At 44.7% G+C, this 12343-nt stretch overlaps 1 protein-coding gene across 6 annotated transcripts in view; it reads right to left on the bottom strand.

Moving 5' to 3' along the window:
* Positions 1-12343, bottom strand: part of LOC126355009 (uncharacterized) — a 504064-nt gene that overhangs the window by 271141 nt on the left and 220580 nt on the right. The window lies entirely within an intron of this gene.

Here is a 12343-nt window from a genome sequence, read left to right as displayed (position 1 = left end):
TGGTTGTTCTGGGTACTGATCTCTCAGGATCTATGCACCTAAACTGCGTGAAAATGTAACCACGTGTCAGTTCTAGTATAATATATTTGTCCAATGTTTACCCGTTTATCATCTGCATTTCATCATGGTGTAGCAATTTTCATTGTACTTAAATCTGATGATATACAGCTCATTACTTAACAGGAAGGATTTATGTTTCCGGTGTTCTTAGTAAGATATCAGAAACTGTCAGGTCATGACTTTGTATCGTGGACGCCTGAGCGGTGAGGCGCACAACCTGACACGTATGCCAAGGGAAAAGTGACTGTGTATTGTCAGTTTCCAGAGAGTGAACGTCATCAGCTTTGCCTATTTAATGAATTACTAAACTTATTTTGGATCATGCAAATGAAAACAATGAGGAAAATAGCGTAGACACCGCCATGCTGGTACTTAATAATTTTATAATAGGTACCGCTTCTCTTACGGAGGCATCACTGCTAGTCACCTAAGTCAAAAGAGATGGTCATTCCACAGGTCACAGACGAGGCAATAGATACTGCGCCATTGTCCGCGAGAATGTCACAGGCATTGAATCCAGGTGGAGGAACCTGCACTGGACACACACATTGTATACCGCATTGCTGAGTGAAATATGGGAAACCTTCGGAACGTCATTTACAAGAGGGGGACGGAGAAGGCCGTAGTGTCCAGAATCGGTATGCCAATCAGGCCCTCGCACCAGGTCGAAGATACTCGTCTGGTTGAACACGTTGACCTGTTACGTGAACAAGTCCGTAACTGCGTGCCGCACATCCTTGGCGACAGTAATCACCGACCTTTTTCAGGGGACCGAAGGCTTGATAATCGCGTGGGGAGAGATCAGAACTAGAGGGCGGGTGCTCGAATGCCTCCCACTTCAGTTGGCCTAACTTCGGCGTTACGACTTCTGCGATGTGGGGAAGTACACTATCATAAAGCAGCAGCACCCTTTGTCGTGCACCATTCCACAACAGTTTAAGACATACCTGCTGCCCCACGCACAGTCTTCATTCTCCGAAGTTTGTCTACCGGTGTTTGTTCTTCGACAGTCAAGAAAAGAATAATATCACGTTGGTCCTGTTTGAACGCATCTGGTAACAACGTCGTTAAAGTTCGCTTTTCTGCATTTACAGCAAGCCCTCGGAAAGATACAAATGCCACATTAATAAGTTGCCTGTATGTCGGTGCTTAAAAACCCTCATCGCAGTCGCGCAACGTTGCATACACGCTGCAGCAACGCCCTCAAACGTAAACTTTTTGATTGCCCCTTATACTTAAGGTGTGTTTGCCAACACAAACGCTACAACACAATTTCCTAATCTCTGTGCATAACTGGATCGAAAGTGGGAGGTAAAAATCGTTTTTTGTTTACCTCGTCTATACAAATTCTTGACTTTTCATAAAAACACTGCCGCTAGGGGCACAACTATGAGAGATATAGGTAAGCGACAAGTTAACCTTCATTAGTTAAGAGCAGTGTAATGTGTACCTACTGCCACGACGACTTCGGCGCGTATACGATTGGCCTGTGTGTCTGTTACGTTCGACAGGCGGCACGTGGCTCAACATGTGACTTCATTTCCTGTTTGCCTGGTGAATGATCAGCTGCGCTCACAGCAGACAGCCAATAAGGTTTAATTAATCAGAGGCGGGAAGGGCGGCGTCGTTCGCTGCTGGGAACTTTGTCCATGTTTCGCAACGTGTCAGAATCCATATTTCGCAAGCCACATATCGTGTGTGACGCCGGTATTGAAGCAACTCTTCGCTGTAAAAAGCTTACTGCTAGCTGGTGAAGCGAAATACAAAGAAAGGGGAAAATTGCGGAAGTGGCTACATGCAACCGACAGTTGGCAATGGGAACATTTCAAAATTACTGTAATTCATTATTCGCACAGAATTAAGAAAAATGGTTCCTCTGTTAAACGCCACTTTGGCATTACTGTTCGAATGTATTACGATATTACTTATCTATATAAAATGCTTCTGCGCGCAGTTGCCGCACGTCAAGTAAAAATTACATCGTACGCTAACTGAAGTAGGTTGTATTTTCGTTGCACAAACCCGTACCAGAAAGAATTCATAGAGGAAATAGAGGAGGTCCAAAGAAGAGCAGCAGGCTACGTTGCAGGTTCGTTTAGTAAGCGCGAAAGTGTCAGACAGCATGTTTACATGCGACACATCTTCCGGAAGACGAAAATAGAATTTCGGTAACCGTTTATCCCTGTCGTGTTTACACGTTAAGGTCCGAAGCAGATGTGCTAGCCCAGTTGGAAAATAGCTGATACAGTTTACAATTTAGTCAGGGTGCAAAGAGCTTCAGTCTAATATTTCTACTTGTCCTTCACTATACAAATAGCCACTCCCGCCCATATCATATAAAAAATTTAAAAAAAAATACGAAGCTCGACAGCCCAAGCACTTTTCAAACCGGTTGCGTTTACGCAGGAGCGAAAATCGACTGCGCAATTGCAAAACCGGCAACCGGAAGCGGATTTCCAAAATCGATTTTGAAATGTTTACATGGCCACCCAGAGGCGGAATCGGAAAATCGGTTTACGAAATCCGTTTTTGAGAGCCCCGTGTAAACTGGGTTACACAGATGCTCTTCCAAGTCCAGTGTCAGTGTCAAATGGCTCTGAGCACTATGGGACTTAACATCTTAGGTCATCACTCCCCTAGAACTTAGAACTACATAAACCTAACTAACCTAAGGACATCACACAACACCCAGCCATCACGAGGCAGAGAAAATCCCTGACCCCACCGGGAATCGAACCCGGGAACCCGGGCGTGGAAAGCGAAAACGCTACCGCACGACCACGAGATGCGGGCTCAGACTTTACAACAGAGGCTTTCTTAACTACTGTCTGGATCAGCGTTCAAATTCCATACGCGTGCATCCGTAAACAAATCAATCAATATATTACTTCCTCCTACGAGGATCTCGCGAGGAGACGATATAGGTAAAAACTGTAGTGTTAGGAGATCACACGGAGGCTTGCTAAAATCGTGCCTTCTGTGCACCTTTCCTGACTGCAACAAGATTGGGAAAAGGGGGTGGGGGGAGGGGGATGACAGCAGTACACAAAGTACCCTCCGCCACATCCATAAGGTGGCTTTGCAGAATGTGAATGTGGACGCTGCACGGACTAAACAGAATTGTTTTAAATCTCTCAAAGTAACAGTCCCGCTCGAGAATAAAAATGACTTTCTCCGATATTTTCAATTGAACAGCGACTTCTTCCTCCCCATAATCATTCCAGTCTAAAAAGTGATCTAAGCAATATTTTAATTTTAAAAGAATAACATGTGCGGAAAAACAGAAGGAAAGGTTAAAACGCATTCCCTTTATGTCAGCCCTGAAGCAGAGACGTCTTCTCATGTAACAGAACTTAAACATCACGCGGCGACCTTTCTTATCGCGAGCAATAAAGCGTCTACTATAAATATTGTGACACTAGATTTGCAAAGGAAAGTCACCATCTGGAGATTTAAGAAGTATTCTGCCGTCCAAACCGCTGCCGACAGTTTAGAATAAAACAATAAAATGAATGAAGCGCTTACAGCGTCTTTTCGATTAGCAGAATGTTATTTAAACTCGGTTCTAGGGAGATCTCACTGACCTCGTCAATCTGAACTACAACGAAATGATTCCGGCCTTGGTCGCAGCTTGTTAACGACCTACTCTATCCTGGAAACGACTTATGCTACCAACTATCCACAAACATTTAAATATGCTGACCAGTACTGACGCTGTGGGGTGATGCCAGCGGAAGACGAATGAGCAGAGAGCAGGAAGAAAGGTTAGATTTTGATGACGAGGCCACTGGAGACGGAAAACAAGCTTGGAAGAAGGGGGAAAGAAATTGACCGTGCGTTTTTTTGAATTAGGAAAACCACGGGAAACCTTAATCTGAATGGTCGACCGATAGGAGGAAATAGGAGTCCAGATTTTCTTTCTCGGCACGTCAAAGATTAAACAGGCATTTTCGAGTAGAAGTGATCCACATTACGTTGCTCTGAGGTCTTAAATTCTAAAAGCAAAGACTGCACAATCTTTCCACCATTAAGCAACTTGGGAGATGCCCACACAAAATGTCTGAAAGACACTCATCTACGTCAATTCACTCACGGGGAGCGGTCCATTGTCAGCCAGATGAAGACTATGCAACATATTAACAGAGCGACGTAAGTCGCCAAAGAGAGGTCGCTGTAAGCGACACTGAATAATAAACGTCATTAAAAACGTGTGCTCCATTTACGCGGTAGTATAATTGCTCGGAGAGGGGGAACTGCCCATTTCGAGATATGCGAGTTTTTCAGCATTTCACTGATATGTGCTGCCGCGTTTTTCAGCAGTTACATTTTATTGCCAGAATGCACGGAATCACAGTATTCACACGTTCAATAGCGCTTCTTATGAACCGGTAGGCTGATGTCATTGTAAGACAGGGTTTTCAAGTGTGGATACAGGGACGTTGCACTTTAGAGATAGCGTGTATACACGACTCTACCGGACACGACACTAGGAGAGATGATACTCGCGTCCCCCGACAAGTATTAGCCGCTGAAGTGTAACAGTGTATTTCACCTCTATACTGCTAGATTGCGATATTGGCTATAAATCGCAGAAAACGCTACGACGCTGCAATACATACGAGTGACACTTCGAATAAATGTATAGCAGAATGGCCACAAAAAACAAACTGTGGGAAAAGTATATTTCGAGCTAAGATCCAATGGTTGAATGATGCTGTTGTTGTTGTTGTTGTCTTCAGTCCTGAGACTGGTTTGATGCAGCTCCCCATGCTACTCTATCCTGTGCAAGCTTTTTCATCTCCCAGTACCTACTGCAACCTACATCCTTCTGAATCTGCTTCGTGTATTCATCTTTTGACTCCCTTTACGATTTTTACCCTCCACGCTGCCCTCCAATACTAAATTGGTGATCCCTTGATGCCTCAGAACATGTCCTACCAACCGGTCCCTTCTTCTTGTCAAGTTGTGGGACAAACTTCTCTTCTCCCCAATCCGATTCAATACTTCCTCATTAGTTATGTGATCTACCCATCTAATCTTCAGCATTCTTCTGTAGCACCAAATTTCGAAAGCTTCTACTCTCTTGTTGTCCAAACTATATATCGTCCATGTTGCACTTCCATACATGGCTACACTCCATACAAATACTTTCAGAAACGACTTCCTGACACTTAAATCTATACTCGATGTTAACAAATTTCTCTTCTTCAGAAACGCTTCCCTTGCCATTGCCAGTCTACATTGTATATCCTCTCTACTTCGACCATCATCAGTTATTTTGCTCCCCAAATAGCAAAATCCCTTAACTACTTTAAGTGTCTCACTTCCTAATCTAATTCCCTCAGCATCACCCGACTTAATTCGACTACATTTCATTATCCTCGTTTTACTTTTGTTGATGTTCATCTAATATCCTCCTTTGAATACACTGTCCATTCCTTTCAACTGCTCTTCCAAGTCCATTGCTGTCTCTGACAGAATTACAACGTCATCGGCGAACCTCAACGTTTTTATTTCTTCACCATGGACTTTAATACCTACTCCGAATTTTTCTTTTGTTTCCTTTACTGCTTGCTCAATATACAGATTGAATAACATCGGGGGACAGGCTACAACACTGTCTCACTCCCTTCCCAACCACTGCTTCCCTTTCATGCCCCTAGACTCTTATGACTGCCATCTGGCTTCTGTACAAATTGTAAATAGCCTTTCGCTCCCTGTATTTCACCCCTGCCGCCTTTAGAATTTGAAAGAGAGTATTCCAGTCAACATTGTCAAAAGCTTTCTCTAAGTCTACAAATGCTAGAAATGTAGGTTTGCCTTTTCTTAATCTATTTTCCAAGATAAGTCGTAGGGTCAGTATTGCCTCACGTGTTCCAACATTTCTTCTGAATCCAAACTGATCTTCGCCGAGATCGGCTTCTACTAGATTTCCAATCGTCTGTAAAGAATTCGCGTTAGTATTTTGCAGCTGTGACTTATTAAACTGATAGGTCGGTAATTTTCACTTCTGTCAACACCTGCTTTCTTTGGGATTGGAATTATTATATTCTTCTTGAAGTCTGAGGGTATTTCACGTGTCTCATACATTTTGCTCACCAGACGGTAGAGTTTTGTCAGGACTGGCTCTCCCAAGGCCGTCAGTAGTTCCAATGGAATGTTGTCTACTCCCGGGGCCTTGTTTCGACTCAGGTCTTTCAGTGCTCTGTCAAACTCTTCACGCAGTATCGTATCTCCCATTTCATCTTCATCTACATCCTCTTCCAATTCCATAATATTGCCCTCAAGTACATCGCCCTTGTATAGACCCTCTATATACTCCTTCCACCTTTCTGCTTTCTCTTCTTTGCTTAGAACTGGGTTTCCATTTGAGCTCTTGATGTTCATACAAGTGGTTCTCTTCTCTCCAAAGGTCTCTTTAATTTTCCTGTAGGCAGTATCTATCTTACCACTAGTGAGATAAGCTTCTACATCCTTACATTTGTCCTCTAGCCATCCCTGCTTAGCCATTTTGCACTTCCTGTCGATCTCCTTTTTGAGACGTTTGTATTCCTTTTTGCCTGCTTCGTTTACTGCATTTTTATATTTTCTCCATTCATCAATTAAATTCAATATTTCTTCTGTTACCCAAGGATTTCTGCTAGCCCTCGTCTCTTTACCTACTTGATCCTCTGCTGCCTTCACTACTTCATCCCTCAGAGTTACCCTTTCATCTTCTACTGTACTTCTTTCCCCCATTCCTGTCAATTGTTCTCTTATGCTCTCCCTGAAACTCTGTACAACCTCTGGTTCTTTCAGTTTATCCAGGTTCCATCTCCTTAAATTCCCACCTTTTTGAAGTTTCTTCTGTTTTAATCTACAGGTCATAACCAATAGATTGTTGTCAGAGTCCACATCTGCCCCTAGAAATATCTTACAATTTAAAACCTGGTTCCTAAATCTCTGTCTTACCATTATATAATCTGATACCTGCTAGTATCTCCAAGATTCTTCCATGTATACAACCTTCATTTTTGATTCTTGAACCAAGTGTTAGCTATGATTAAGTTATGCTCTGTGCAAAATTCTACCTGACGGCTTCCTCTTTCATTTCTTAGCCCCAATCCATATTCACCCACTATGTTTTTTTCTCCCCCTTTTCTTACTCTCGAATTCCAGTCACCCATGATTATAATTTCTTTTTTCTCACCATACATTTTATCAATTTCTTCATCATCTACAGAGCTAGTTAGCATATAAACTCTTACTACTGTAGTAGGCATGGGCTTCGTGTCTATCTTGGCCACAATAATGCCTTCACTATGCTGTTGGTAGTAGCTTACCCGCATTCCTATTTTTTTATTCATTATTAAACCTACTCCTGCATTACCCGTATTAGATTTGTATTTATAACCCTGTATTCACTTGACCAAAAGTCTTGTCTTAAGGAAATGTAATTCATCCACGGATGGGGTGGCTTACAAAATGCTAGTCGACCGATAGGACTATTGCTTGCTAGTCCGAGTTCGTTACCTGGTAGCCAAGAGCGCATTAAAAAGATATGGTCTGAAGTTTTAAAAATGTTTATACCGTTACATAAATAAATTACTCAGATAAGTCCAGCATGAAAACTAAGTCTCGAAAACGGCACGAAATGCTAAATATAACATCTATGTTTACAAGTGGCACTTTTCAGTTTCTTTCGTGAGGGCCTGCCTACGTGGATAGAATTGTGGCCTGACCGCATTCACAAGACATTCCAGCCAGGAAGACGCGCTCAGTCACAGACTGGCAAATACAACACAATTCGCGAGGTCACACGCAGAGCCAGAAAACTACGTAAAGGGAGAGATTTTCAGTTAATATGAATGGAAAATATCTCCCTATATAGTAAATGCATAAACGGTTGAGAGGAACAGCTATCCCCTCCCTCACATTCTTGCGTAGCCGTGGCTCTGCAGAGCTGCGCCCACAAACTTAGGACAAGCAAGGGGCCGTACGATCTTCCCCGAACTGTTTTCACTCATACTGTGAAGGTGTGTAGGGCACGACTACGACTTCAACATATATAAAAAATAAGACGCAACTTAGAACCGTTCTCGAGTTTGAAAATTTTAAGCTTTCCTTATATACTTTATATATATACTTTATACGGTAGATAGCATTCAAGGAGTTCGCAGACGAGCGGTTAGTTTCAGAAGTGCGACGCTACTGGGTCGAATCTGGCTACCTTACCTTTATTTCTTATTCCCACGTTATTCGCCCAACGTGCAGTATTAAAGTACTTCATCCCAAATGTACGCTGCTGGCGCAGTGTTGAGACTTCTTCATACACGCAGGCGAAGAGCATAATAAATCGATTACGAAACGGCGCGTACTCATTGAAGGAATCATTTTGATCATCTGATGACTTTACAAGACGGTAAATGGCAGAAAACAAACTAAGAGGGCTACTCAGATGGTCTCCTAAGTCGTTAATATACACTCCTGGAAATTGAAATAAGAACACCGTGAATTCATTTTCCCAGGAAGGGGAAACTTTATTGACACATTCCTGGGGTCAGATACATCACATGATCACACTGACAGAACCGCAGGCACATAGACACAGGCAACAGAGCATGCACAATGTCGGCACTAGTACAGTGTATATCCACCTTTCGCAGCAATGCAGGCTGCTATTCTCCCATGGAGACGATCGTAGAGATGCTGGATGTAGTCCTGTGGAACGGCTTGCCATGCCATTTCCACCTGGCGCCTCAGTTGGACCAGCGTTCGTGCTGGACGTGCAGACCGCGTGAGACGACGCTTCATCCAGTCCCAAACATGCTCAATGGGGGACAGATCCGGAGATCTTGCTGGCCAGGGTAGTTGACTTACACCTTCTAGAGCACGTTGGGTGGCACGGGATACATGCGGACGTGCATTGTCCTGTTGGAACAGCAAGTTCCCTTGCCGGTATAGGAATGGTAGAACGATGGGTTCGATCACGGTTTGGATGTACCGTGCACTATTCAGTGTCCCCTCGACGATCACCAGAGGTGTACGGCCAGTGTAGGGGATCGCTCTCCACACCATGATGCCGGGTGTTGGCCCTGTGTGCCTCGGTCGTATGCAGTCCTGATTGTGGCGCTCACCTGCACGGCGCCAAACACGCATACGACCATCATTGACACCAAGGCAGAAGCGACTCTCATCGCTGAAGACGACACGTCTCCATTCGTCACTCCATTCACGCCTGTCGCGACACCACTGGAGGCGTGAGCGGAAGACGGCCTAACGGTGTGCGGGACCGTAGCCCAGCTTCATGGAGACGGTTGCGAATGGTCCTCGCCGATACCCCAGGAGCAACATTGTCCCTAATTTGCTGGGAAGTGGCGGTGCGGTCCCCTACGGCACTGCGTAGGATCCTACGGTCTTGGCGTGCATCCGTGCGTCGCTGCGGTCCGGTCCCAGGTCGACGGGCACGTGCACCTTCCGCCGACCACTGGCGACAACATCGATGTACTGTGGAGACCTCACGCCCCACGTGTTGAGCAATTCGGCGGTACGTCCACCCGGCCTCCCGCATGCCCACTATACGCCCTCGCTCAAAGTCCGTCAACTGCACATACGGTTCACGTCCACGCTGTCGCGGCATGCTACCAGTGTTAAAGACTGCGATGGAGCTCCGTATGCCACGGCAAACTGGCTCACACTGACGGCGGCGGTGCACAAATGCTGCGCAGCTAGCGCCATTCGACGGCCAACACCGCGGTTCCTGGTGTGTCCGCTGTGCCGTGCGTGTGATCATTGCTTGTACAGCCCTCTCGCAGTGTCCGGAGCAAGTATGGTGGGTCTGACACAGCGGTGTCAATGTGTTCTTTTTTCCATTTCCAGGAGTGTAGATCAGGAACAATAGGGGGCCTATGACACTTCCTCGGGGAACGCCGGATATTACTTCTGTTTTACTGTATGACTTTCCGTCTATTACTACGAGCTGCGACCTTTCTGACAGGGAATCACGAATCCAGTCGCACAACTGAGGCGATATTCCATAGGCATGCAGTGTTGCTCGACTGTTAGCTCTGACACCTCACCAAATGTAGCTGGTCTCGGTCGTTACGTGAAGGCCGTCGGCCACAGCGTTGGGGAGATAATGCCTAAGATTTCGTATTCTCCGCACACAATCTTGACACTGTCGATCTCGGAATACCGAATTCGTAAATGATATTCGAAATGTAATAGCCCATGCGTCTAACTCCAGATATCACTTCGTGTTCAAAGTCTGTTAATTCCCTTCGTGCGGCCGTAATCACGACAGAATCCTTTTCACCTGAGTACAAATTGCAGCTTCGACGATATACCTTGTGTACGTGATAATACTGACATCTGTACATGCGCGTATCGTTATCGCATGACTTTCGTCACCACAGTATATACAGGGTGGTCCATTGATCGTGTCAAACGAAAAAACTACAAAGAACGAAACTTGTCTAGCTTGAAGGGGGAAACCAGACGGCGCTATGGTTGGCTCGCTAGATGGCGCTGCTATACGTCAAACGGATATCAACTGCGTTTTTTTTAAACAGGAACCCCCATTTTTATTACATATTCGTGTAGTACGTAAAGAAATGAGACTGTTTTAGTTGGACCACTTGTTTCGCTTTGTGATAGATGCCGGTGTAATAGTCACAAACATATGGCTCACAATTTCAGACGAACAGTTGGTAACAGGTAGTTTTTTTAAATTACAATACAGAACGTAGGTACGTTTGACCATTTTATTTCGGTTGTTCCAATGTGATACATGTACCTTGGTGAACTTATTTCTGAGAACGCATGCTGTTACAGCGTGATTACCTGTAAATACCAGCGTGATTACCTGTAAATACCACATTAATGCAATAAATGCTCAAAATGATGTGCGTCAACCTCAATGCATTTGCAAATATGTGCAATGACATTCCTCTCGACAGCGAGTAGTTCACCTTCCGTAATGTTCGCACATGCTTTGACAATGCACTGACGCATGTTGTGAGGCGTTGTCGGTGGATCACTACAGTAAATATCCTTCAACTTTCTCCACAGAAATAAACCCGGGGACGTCAGATGCAGTGGACGTGCGGGCCATGGTATAGTGGTTCGAAGACCAATCCACCTGTCATGAAACATGCTATTCAATATCGCTTCAACCGCCCGCGATGTATGTGCCGTACATCCATCATGTTGGAAGTACATCGCCATTCTGTCGTCCAGTGAAACATCTTGTAACAGCATCGGTAGGTCATTACGCAGGAAATCTGCATACATTGCACCATTTAGATTGCCATCGATAAAATGGGGTCCAATTATCCTTCCTCCCATAATGCCGCACCATAAATCAAGGTCGCTGATGTTTCACTTGTCCCAGCCATCGTGGATTTTCCTTTGCCCAAAAGTACATATTATGCCGGTTTACGTTACCGCTGTTTGTGACTCAGTCATCGTCCCGTAATTTCTCTTGTGCCCAGTGGCAGAACTGTACACGACGTTCAAAGTCGTCGCCAAGCAATTCCTGGTGCATAGAAATATGGTACGAGTGCAATCGATGTTGATGTAGCATACTGAACACCGACGTTTTTGAGACTCCCGATTCTCGCGCGATTTGTCTGCTACTGATGTGCGGATTAGCCGCTACAGCAGCTAAGACACCTACTTGGGAATCACCATTTGTTGCACGTCCTGGTTGACGTTTCACATGTGGCTGAACACTTCCTGTTTCCTTAAAGTAACTATCCGGCGAACGGTCCGGACACGTGGATGATGTCCAGGATACCGAGCAGCATACATAGCACACACCCGTTGGGCATTTTGATCACAATAGGCATACATCAACACGATATCGGCCTTTTCCGCAACTTGTAAACGGTCCATTTTAACATGGGTAATGTATCACGAAGCAAATACCGTCCACACTAGCGGAATATTACGTGATACCACGTACTTATACGTCTGTGACTATTACAGCGCCCTCTATCACAAAGCGAAAAAAGTGGTCCAACTAAAACATTCATATTTCTTTACATACTACACGAATATGTAATAAAAAATGGGAATTCCTATTTTAAAAAAACGCAGTTGATATCCGTTTGACCTATGGCAACGCCATCTAGCGGGCCAACCATAGCGCCATCTGGTTTCCCCCCTTCGAGCTAGACGAGTTTCGTTCTTTGTAATTCTTTCGTTTGGTGCTGATTTCGTGAGCTATTTGGCCCGGTCACTGTCAGTGGACCAACCTGTATACTGCACCTACAACAGTAGTCTCCTTTCAGGACTTACATGT

Source organism: Schistocerca gregaria, chromosome 3 (assembly GCF_023897955.1).
Source record: "Schistocerca gregaria isolate iqSchGreg1 chromosome 3, iqSchGreg1.2, whole genome shotgun sequence".
In the NCBI taxonomy this organism is placed as follows: Eukaryota; Metazoa; Arthropoda; class Insecta; order Orthoptera; family Acrididae; genus Schistocerca; species Schistocerca gregaria.
The sequence above is the reverse complement of the archived record's forward strand: the minus strand, read 5'-3'. Positions and strand labels throughout refer to the sequence as shown.